This window comes from Doryrhamphus excisus, chromosome 1 (assembly GCF_030265055.1).
Source record: "Doryrhamphus excisus isolate RoL2022-K1 chromosome 1, RoL_Dexc_1.0, whole genome shotgun sequence".
NCBI lineage: Eukaryota > Metazoa > Chordata > Actinopteri > Syngnathiformes > Syngnathidae > Doryrhamphus > Doryrhamphus excisus.
The window spans coordinates 11,178,881-11,190,638 of NC_080466.1; positions in this window are offsets into that span (position 1 = coordinate 11,178,881).

Sequence of the window (11,758 nt, forward strand, 5' to 3'; positions counted from 1 at the left end):
ATGAACGCACTTTGTTTATTATTAAATAATTTTTTTAAACATTTACCATTGTCTCTGCTCTGGGGTCCTCAACACCTTCCACAAGTGCCACCCAGCATAACAACACGCTTATCCTCACAAGGGGGTGTGCTGTGCTGTGTAATGTAAGGGATTTTATCGTTATTAATATTATTTATTAGCAATTTCTTAGTATTTGTGCTTGAACTGCTGTTTGTCAAAGAGGACTGAATAAAACTTACATGACCCACAATGTCATACTTCCATGCTGCTGAAGTAACCATACCAAGAAAATTGTGATAAATTGTGTGTAAGAGATGTGTGTGTGTGTGTCTCTGTGAAAGAGTGTTTTTTTTTATGTAGTATAAACTCGGCCTACTGCACTGCAGTATATGGGTGCAGTCCTAGTTCTGTAAAGTACTGGCTGTTCTTAAGCACCTTATATTATGAAAGATGTGAATTTATATTTTTTTCAAACCCTGATTTTATTTCACATATTTGTTGGGTGTTAATTTTGTGAGACTATGTGCTTGAAGAGAATATTTGAGTGATGGAAAATTAATTTTACCAATGTCTACTTGCTTTACATTGTGTTTGTTTTTTATACAATTACACCCACCAGCCTCGATGCCGCTCCGGAGGTCAGGAGAACCAGATAAAGAGCAGAGGGAGCCACCCACTGTGGCCACCATGTCAGACACCTGCAGACCCGGTGCTGCCATTGTTAATGTTGATGATGATTAATAAGGACTGGTTACAAATGAGTATCCCGTACGGATAATGCATTTTTGACGAATATTATGAAACAAGTACATTTCATCATTATCTGTATTCGTGTTTAAAGAAAATACTCATTATGTATTCACTCTTCACGCTCTGTGATTGGCCAGTCACACACCGCAACCGCCTCTCCCTAGTCGCAGAAGACCTGAGAGGTGTTTCATTCACGTACACAGTCCAATTCCATTCTATGAAATCATCAAAAAACAGATGTGCTACCAATAATATAAGAATTCAGAAACAAGAAAATATCTCTTGTGATGAGATCTCACAACACCCCTCATAGGAACAGTAGTAGTATGTCAAGAACTCTAATTAATCTCAACTGATTTGTCTGTCACATTTATCGATAAAGCATTCCCATTGGAATAGCAGTAACCTCTGTAAGTTGGTGAAAGTTTTACATATGAAAAGGCCATTGGAGCCCATGCAAACACATCATTTCCACCCAGAAAGTCGGTCTATGCTTGTGCAGACTGCAACACCCCAGTTTTACCTTCAAACTGTGCTATCTCTGTTGCAATTCTTTCAAAGTAGTATACACTCTATCCTATCTGTCTGCTTCCACCTTCCATCCCCTCCTCAGCGATCAGCAGCAGATCCAGATAAGTCCCTCGCAGTCCCTATTTTCATTATATCACCAAAAATAGATTGGAGTCAAGAGCATTTTCGCACTGGGAGTCCAGCAGACAAGCTTCTCCACTCTGTGCGACACAACCCCTTGACGCACAGCCATTTCATTTCCGAAGGTGTCCGGCTCCCCTTTTCGATCCATAAGCGTTCTCTGTAGTGAACATGAATCTACAATCAAGTATGTGGCGTGTGCACACATGCATACGGTGACACAGATGGACAAATGTGTATTATTTCCCCTGTGACTTTGAGTGGCACAGTTGAGTAGGGACATTGAACCAGATGCTCATTAATCCTGTAACGAGAAAAGCAGGCAAACACACATGCAGGCACACACACACACACACACACAATAATCTGGTAGACACAATGCTGCTCTTTTAATCCGCATGCCTGGTCCTCATTATGATGACACCAAGATTCCTTCTCCTCTTGTGCCACTTATCATTTATCTGTTGATCTCATCACATACACACACATACAGAAAGGCAAATTGTTTTTTTTTGTTCTAATAAGAGGAGGGACGGCCAAGCTGGTGAGCAGATGTCAGCAAGAGTCACACTCTGGATTAAGTTTGGCAAAGAAAATAGGGCATGTTTTACACCGTCATGCACCAGCTTGGTGAATAGGACAAATATTTGTCTGTGTGTGAGTGGGTTTACAGCAAGAACACCATGCAAAAATAAAAAAAATACAAAATCAGGTAACCAGGCAACTGATTTAGATGTAAATATTTTAAGATAGTATTGTTTTTTATGCAAAAACAAGTATTGCACAAACGCACACAGAAGGCATCAAGTCTGCACGCAAAAATACTTTGTCGCTTCTTCTCTCGCATCCAGAAATAGACGAGAGTTGTTTTTGCGATTGGAACGCCTGAGACGTTGAACTGGTGCATGTTGCTCAGTGACGGTGCTGGAGAGATAATAAATAGGAGGCTGGGCCAAAAAAAAAAATCAATAGCACTTCTCCTTGCTCACTCTGTCACCAGAGGCCTATACTGCAAAGCAATTTTAAATGAACCATACATTTAAAAATTACTTTGAAAAAATACAAAATACAATAAGTATAACTACAATTAACCCTTCCACACTATACATATTTTATATTTTCACATTATAGTCCAGGTCAAAATGGACCCAGGCCAATAATTCCCTTATAGTAATTTATGAAGGATTGATCATAATTTTTTTCAAAGTGGCATAGGCTATTTACTCATTCTTAATAAGTTTGTATTAAGAAATACTTGCCCATCTAATCAGCAGTCAGAATGCAGTTTAATAGATGCATTCATGGACTAGCGTTGAGTCGGCTATTTCAAACTCTTTTTTTAAAACCCACATTTCCTCTTCTTCTATGTTAAAAATGATAATTCACAGAGTCACCGTGGGAGCTACAACAAGGAGGCTAAAGAACCGCATGCCGACCACTGGTCTATGATATCAAGTATAAATATTATAAAGGTATACTTGCTAGAGAAAAGATCGTTGTCGCTGCTAAAAGTAGGAAAAAAGGCTGGCAGGAAATGACAAAGGTCTCAAAAGGTTGTCAGCGGAGAAGGAATTATGACATTAATTTTAAGAAAATTATCATCTATAAAACAGTCATAAAACAGCTGTCGAGAAGAAATATGATATAATATTTTTTATTGCAATCTACCAGTTTCACTTATACCGAAAACCTGATTAAAAAAAAATTAAAAACCATTCATCCATACAGTCATCCATACATATATCAGGGTACGGGTTGTGGGAGCAGCAGTCTCAGTGTGGGGGTCCAAATTTCACAATTCCAGCTCCACCAAGGACACCCAAGTCAGGTATGAGAAAGCGTGTCCTAGGTCTGCCCCTGTTGGACAAACTCCCAGGAATGTCCACTACCTTTGCAAGGGTGTAGAGCTGGTCTACTGTTTCACAACCCGGATGAAAACCACATTGGTTCAACTGCTAGGACCTACAAACGGAAGGCGACAACACACACCTCTAGTCCATTCCTTTTCAATGGAACTGCGCAACGGGTCATGTATCGTGAGTCTCCATCCATGATACTACCATGATTCGGTATTAGCAAGAGTACTTCATCAACACCTGATGCTTTTTGCCCTATGAACTACTTTGATCGCCAAATTTGTCAGCCAATCTAAACCGTGGTAGATTAATTCACGCTGGATGCCGATCCGTCACAACTGCTTGTTGCCTCCCATGTGCAGGATTTTCTTTGCATTGGCAATGACTTTTGCCAATCGCAGTTGTTTGTTGTTCTTTGGTATAAAACCCATAACGGTCGTACACTTCTATCCAGCAATCTGGAATAGACGTTCCCACACAGAGAGGGACCACTTCTCGGGTCTGGCAATCCACAAGTACTGTTGAAGAGACGTGTTAACCAATACAACAAGACAGTTTTGTGTGTGTGTGTGTGTGTGTGTTTTATCTTAAAATGGATTGTTCCAAAAACGGGTGCGTTCAATATTTTCAGCAGGTGTATGCTGTTGTATGTGTGTTGACTTTGGTATCTAATGGCTTGTTGTTTTCATATTGATTAGCACTCCTTCTCTTTGTTTAGAGCTCCGCCCAGTTGACTGCATATAAAAACAGAGGCTAGTCCACAATTGCAGGCCACTTTCCAAGTCTTTGTGATATACTGTAAGATATTGTTAAATGAATACCTCCCTACGGGTGGGCATCCATCACTAAACAGGAATTGTACAAATGATGCTCTGTCCTTATAACAAATGTGTCCTTGTGCATCCCAGCAGACTTGTTCCTTCCGACGCCTGCTGGCTGCTTGAGAGACATATCGCCATATGTCTCCCCCGGTCCAAAACAAGGTAGAGTAGCGTGATGCCAATAAATCTATGGGAACTATTAGCTGTCTACCTCATCATTTAGAGAGATATTTCTATACACCCAATTTGCACCACACTCTCAATCCTGCAGGCCTCCCATTGTGCTTCATGTGGCTTGAAGCCTCATTCTTCTTGAGATAGGCAAATACCTGTAGCTAACAAAATCTCAAATTTAAGTGTGAAAAATGCAATCAGGTAACCAAGTCCACACAGTTCTATATGTCAAAAAGATTTGCCCCTCTTTGATATAATAATCTCCATCCCTCTAAATCTATATACCTTTCCCTCTAGTCAGCCCTAACACCCCTCGACACCCATACACACACACCCACACACACATTCACATTCTCCTCTATCACCTCACTTCCCCAATAACTCCCATCTCCATACCTCCATCTTTTCATTTTGCCAGTGTGCTTACCTCTTTATCCCCTCTCTGGATCCCTCCATCCCTTGAGGAGAGAGATTCTATCTGTCGCCTCCCCACCTTCCCTTCCTTCCCTATCTGTCCTCCTGACCCATGTGAAGGACAAAGCGGCTCAAACTGGCAACTTGATGCTTAAGCCTAATCCCCCCCTCTCCTTCTTCTATCTAGTTATCTAGTTAGTATCTATCTATCTATCTATCTATCTATCTATCTATCTATCTATCTATCTATCTATCTATCTATCTATCTATCTATCTATCTATCTATCTATCTATCTATCTATCTATCTATCTATCTATCTATCTATCTATCTATCTATCTATCTATCTATCTATCTATCTATCTATCTATCTATCTATCTATCTATCCATCTATCTAGTTAAATCTTAAAGGGCAAGTAATGCATTTTTTTACAGGTTTGAACAGTTCCTTAATACTATTCCTCTACCCCAAGGATAAATAATTACAGCACACTAAAACCCTCTCGAAACAGTCCAGTTCAGAGCAGCCTACAGCAGTTCAGATCCCCGACACTGAGAGACATCCAACAACACTGCAACTCTCTTATTTTTTTTTACGATGTGCCATATCTTGTGAGAAAAGATAATGGCTGATCTTTGCCCCTTGGCGGTTCAAAGTCGTGGGTGGACAAAACCGGGTTTGAGGGTTTTCTTATGTAAATGAGCATGTTCGGCAGAGAGTCTAAAAATTACGTGGTTGTGTAATTTCACACTTGCTGATTGGAAAAGCACAACAGAGACCCAGATATACAAGCAATTAAAAATTCAGTTATGCATAATATGCCCCCATGAATACAATAGATCATACAGTATATATTTTTTCCCACTGTTGTCACCTAATGGGTTCAAGTAAATGGGAGGGAGGCCTTCACATTTGTGGTGTAGTGTCAGAATACAGTGGAACCTCAATTTTTTTTTTATTAATTCATTACAAAAGGTTCAACAAACACCAAAAACTACAAAAGTAGAGAAACATGTTCACATTTGAAATAATATAAATCCAATTAATACCTCCCAAACAACTACACATAGTACCACAAAATACATGTTGGAGAATAATTATAGTTTTACATGCAGAAAACAGAGCAAAATAATAATTCATTCATTTTCTACCGCTTTTCCTCACGAGGGTCGCGGGGGTGCTGGAGCCTATCCCAGCTGTCTTCGGGCGAGAGGCAGGGTACACCCTGGACTGGTGGCCAGCCAATCACAGGGCACATATAGACAAACAACCATTCACACTCACAATCATACCTATGGACAATTTGGAGTGGCCAATTAACCTAGCATGTTTTTTTGGAATGTGGGAGGAAACTCCACACAGAGATGGCCGAGGGTGGAATTGAACCCTTGTCTCCTAGCTGTGAGGTCTGTGCGCTAACCACTTGACCGCCGTGCCGCCCCAAAATAATCATAAAATGAATTATTGCTCCTCAACTTCTTTAGTAAAATGCTAGCAATTGTTACTTTCTTTTGTCCCATGGTGGCACTCTAGTAGGAAAAGTGCCTATTGGCTATCCTAGAAGTCGCTAGAAGTCTACAGATAATTGGCTAATTTGCCTACTATTTGCATATAATGCTGTGACAGATGAGACAAAAAATAACAAAAACATCTTAATTATGTTCTGCACTACAAATTAAATTCATTAGTTGTTTGTTGACTTAAAATTGGCCATCACTTCATCAAAATAAAATAATTTTGCCTCCACCCTTTATCTTGTAGTTAGGACCTCTTGTTTCATTTATCATCACACACTCTGACACACTGACAGGTAAGAAACCAAATGAGGCTTGAGTGTAATGGGTAGTAATGCGTGATTCATGGATGTGTAGAGCTCCACTATGCTCTTAGTGTGCTGCAGGAGGTGACTGCCCTGTGACTGTTTAATGCGCTGCAGATCAATATGTGCTTTCACTTGTAAGTCCCCAAATACCAGAAAACTCTCCAAAGATGCCAGAAAAAGTCGCTCCATTTGTTATTAGTCACTTCATAGAAAATATGTTGCCAGATTTAGTGACAAAGTTGCCAAGTTTGCAACACAGAACGGTGGGTTATTTAATTTGTCAGAATCTTTACCACAGGGATAACTGGCTTATGGAGGTCAATCATTCATAGCAACTTTGCATTTTAATCCTTCGATGCCCACTCCTTTTATCATTGGGAAGCGGAATTCACAAAGCATTGGATTGTAAACCCACTAATAGGGAATGTGAGCTGGGATTAGATCATCATGAGACATATCATATCATCATAGTTTTACTCTACTGATGACGTGTTGTTGCAATGGTAACAATTTGTAAGCTGCGTGCTGTGTGAAGGGGGAAGTTCATACACAGTAGACGTTCAAAACTGTTGTTTTCAAGTACATTTAAGTTCTTTGTTGACCAGCAATTGGCAAATGCTGTCTGTGTTTATGACCATTAATGCTAAATTCCTGAAGCTTCACAAGCCTGATCAGAAGGGTAGTAAAGCCTGTTAATGTTACTGTTATTAGTAAGATGGTTCATAATAAGATGCTTTTCAGGACATTTTAATGCTTTTACAGACTAATATTGTGCTGCTTTGTTTTCCCCATTATGTTTACAAGCACAGTAGTTGGGTGAAAGCCATAAAAGATGAACTTTTAATGGCTTCAGCAACTTTTTCCTGACTGTACCTAAAAGGAATGTAAGGAAACTCGGACCTTTTTTAGGACTTGTATTGTCATTTTTTGCAATGGATGGCGATGCATGGTTGTCATTTAGCTGAGGTGAGGTCTTGTCATGAAAAGAACATAAGTCATAAGTTTAACTTAGCTGGCTAGCCTTACTGCACACCAGTCCAATGTCTCACTACTTTGTAAGTGACAAAAGAGAAGGAGTTGATGGAGGTGTGTGTGTGATCCACATGTTTTTTTTTTTTTTTACTAGCTGCACGGAAATGAGAGGACAGCAGGCAAGTGTAAATATTGAAAAATGAACTGAAGGCTTGTGAATCTTTAAGAGAACGAGGAGACAATGTGATTCCGTGAGGCGGAGGGCGGATAATGCATCTGTAAACAAAATAAATCAACCACTACTTCCATTATATGTGCAAAGCTGCTGCCATCATGTGCAATGTGCTAACCACTCAGTTATAGTAGCAGGACCAAATTACTTGAAAGCAACATTTTAAAGCAGGCAGATTGTTATTATTGGCATAGGCCGACTGTTCCTTTTGTGCAACAACGTGAGGGCACTTCTGTGTGTGGTGTCCCATACAGGCAAACCTCGAGGAAAAGCAAACACAACACTCCCATCGCCTTACAGAGCAGTAAGAAGACTTCTCGTCACCTCTCACATCACTAGGTCAACAGCATCTTTTCTTACAGAAATCAGCTCCATTAATAATTTACACACCTTCATCAATATTTCAATCATAACCAGCCTTATTTCTGTCCTGCCTGTAAGACTAAATCATTAATGGCACGGAAGGAAGACTTAAAAACAACAGTAGAGACATGCGCTTGTGTGTGTGTGTGTGTGTCCATGCTGACATGTGAGCTGCTGACCAATTTTGTGAGCTACCGTCCTTAAATCACATCAGCTGTGATTTAATACTCAGAGCTATGCTGCTGATTAAAGGGAAATTAATCTTTATTTTTAAACTGGCTCATCAGTTGAGACTTATCTCCAGGCCCTCTTTGGGAAGTGCAGCAATTTCATGCTGAAATGGCTGTTTGTGTGCATTAAAATGATTTGCACAAAGTGTGAAGGTTTGACATTGTGTCTGATTTTGCTGCCGTTTGGAGCCATAAGCAGTTAAAAATAAGGAACTGTGCAGAATTACACTCAATTAAACAACAATATATACTGAAAATATACTTGTTGAAGTAAAAAAAATGAAAATTTGACTCAAAATGGCAGCAATAACATGTGAATAATTCAAAACCCATGCACAGGGAGAACATGAAGGCCCTTTTGCTGGCCCTGACCGACTGTACACTGCAACTAAAATTTGACCATAAATGCATCGCTTTGATATTCACTGACCAGTGAGTGTGATGACTAATCGCTGGAAAAATGGTCCACCTGTCACTGGACAAATCGACCCATTGCCATCAAGCTGACATACAAATAAAGGACCCAAAAAAGAGGCACTTACCCAGACATCATTGACATGTAAATACTAATGGAGGGAGATGGCACATGAAAGGGAGACAAAGAAAGATGGTGGAAAACAAAAGTGGCAGTAAGTGTTGTTATTGCCTTTATTTTCATTCAGGTCTAATTGAAATGGGTCTGAAATGTGGAATGTGAGTGAACATACAAACTTTTAATAACAGGTCCTTTTATACTTTCAAAAAAAAGTACTTTCTGGTCACCATGTGATGACATATTGACATGCAGTTACAGATCTTGTAAGCCCTTGTCAAGAGATTTAGTTTGAGGTGTGGCCTGAAATATTGCTTCTCCAGTGAAAAACTGTATAATATATCAATATTAATAATAAATAATATATATAAAATTATCTGGTGTGCACGCATGTGGTACGGTAAATGCTCTCTTTGACCTAACCTTTTGCCTTTTGCCCTAACTACGTTTCCTGCATTTCACTGCAGCACACAAATTTCCGTGGGACAGTAGAATAGAGCTGCCTTAAACCGCGTCTTGCATGAACTAAAAGCTGTAAGGTTTCCATGATTACTTTGGTCAATTCCAGTCATGTTCTCGTCACTATGTTGACTTTGACTGAAATTCTGAAGTGTGTTTCAGCCCATAAATCTGTTAATCTTTGTTTTGGTTTGACTGTAATGGTGATTAGGTCTAATGGTGGTCTAGTGGTTAGCGTGCAGGCCTCACAGCTAGGAGACCAGGGTTCAATTCCACCCTCGGCCATCTCTGTGTGGAGTTTGCATGTTCTCCACGTGCATGCATGGATTTTCTCCAGGTACTCCGGTTTCCTCCCACTTTCCAAAAACATGCTAGGTTAATTGGTCCATAGGTATGAATGTGAGTGTGAATGGTTGTTTGTCTATATCTGCCCTGTGATTGGCTGGCGACCAGTCCAAGGTGTACCCCGCCTCTCGCCCGAAGACAGCTGGGATAGGCTCCAGCACCCCCGCGACCCTTGTGAGGAAAAGCGGTAGAAAATGAATGAATGAATGTAATGATGGTGAGCAGCATCCAGAAACTACACATTGTAAACATGTCATCGGCGCACTGATCAGTTACTAACTGCTCTAATAGATGGTCCAAAAGCACTGGCGGAACTACAGAGTGGTCACTCAAAGGCCTTCAGAGTGACAGAATCCTAGATGATAGCTCAGACCCATGCAGACTAATCTCCAAGAAAGAGAAAGATGTACACCAAAAATGGCGTCTTCGCCATGTCACTCTCAAGCACTCCAATGGCGGCCTATGCTACGTGTCGGGCCCGCGCTGTATGAGCGATGACAGCCAGCAACTGGCTTCCGTTGGGATCTAATCAAATGTGGAGGGCCCACGTGTCTGCAGCCCGATAGAGAGGCGCGCTAACAGAGCTGCTCAAGGGAGACTCATCCATCAAGCACAGAACGCCAGGCTGCCGCTGGCAATGATGGAAAGCTTGCTGACGTGCTCCCGGGAGTGTGTGTTTGCCTTAGCACATGTGCACGCACACGCAACATATCCGGTGTTTAAGATAACCACGTTTGATATCTGACAAGAGCGTTTACGCAGCTTTTTGAAGGCAGATGATGTCTTCATGCAGGCAACAGCCACTGACATACAGTACTAGACTACATAAATACAGCTATTAAGTCAAACAGATCTATAATCTATAATGAAAGCATGTCAAGGACGGACATTACGAACTTATTATATCGACTTCAATACAGTATTTGACGGTATTTTTAATTCATCATTGTCTCATGTACTGTATTTTGTTTTTTTATGTAATTCACACAGTAGTAAATTCATCAACATGAATTAAAATCCACAATAAATTATAATAATTATCACAGCAACACACAATACAGACAATGTTGATGATCAGAGTTCCGCTGTTTGTGAATTCACCTCGCTCGCCGTGACTGTGAGTGATGGATAATGAGGAAGTGCTGTGGATAGCAATGGAGAAATATGTGTGCTGTGTTGGAACTCAGCACCGTTGGTGTGTTGAGGTCGGCAATAAAGTTTCAAAGGAGGGTCAGACTCCATTTATATACATATATCAAACTGAGCATGTATTATTGTGAGTTTATATGATTTTTAAGTGTGCATGAGTACTCCGATCAAATGACTGAAGGGGTACGGATAGTGAAAAGTTTAGGAACGACTGACTTATAAGACATTACTTGCACTATATCACCTCAGGCGCTTGCAGCAAGTGGCTGAGTCTGCATTAATTTAGCACAGTAATGAGGCGCCAATGGCTACTTTTTTTCCCTCGTCAGGTTACTATCATTTCCGTCGGCACCAGTGCTATTATAACACCAAGTTTCGCTATGCAACCCTCAATAAAAGTTTATATTTTTGTGTTCTTTCTTAGATTTGAAATATATAAACAGTGCTAACTTCTTTTTACGCTTGTATAACAAGTCAAATATTAGTTGATATTATATACATATTATATTAGGATTATGATATGGACGGTGTGACTCTGGACAGGGTTATTTCTATTCCAGTTGCTTCCTGTAGCAAATAATTGTTTTGATATCTAACACCTGCAGAAAGTATTGTTGAGAGTTCCTGTTTCCTTTATCCGAACTATATGAAACCCCGACGGTGATAAAAGGCAGAGAAATGAGCATGTGATAGCAATCAAATGGTTACTGAGTTCAAATTAAGGCAGTGCAAGTGTGTGTTTATGTGTGCGTACACAACAGCGCCTACGAGGTCACTACCTAATCACGATGGAGGTTAGATTTTTATCGTTCTATTTTCTGAGCCTGCACGTTTACACTGACCTCTTTGTTATTGCTGCTGTCTGAGTTGTGTCAGGGCCTCGCTTTCTCATCATCGCTCCCAAATGTTGCCAGGCATAAAATCTGGCCAATTCATTGGGTATACCTGTGTAGGCCAGTAACACAAATATAACACAAAAAAGTAAGG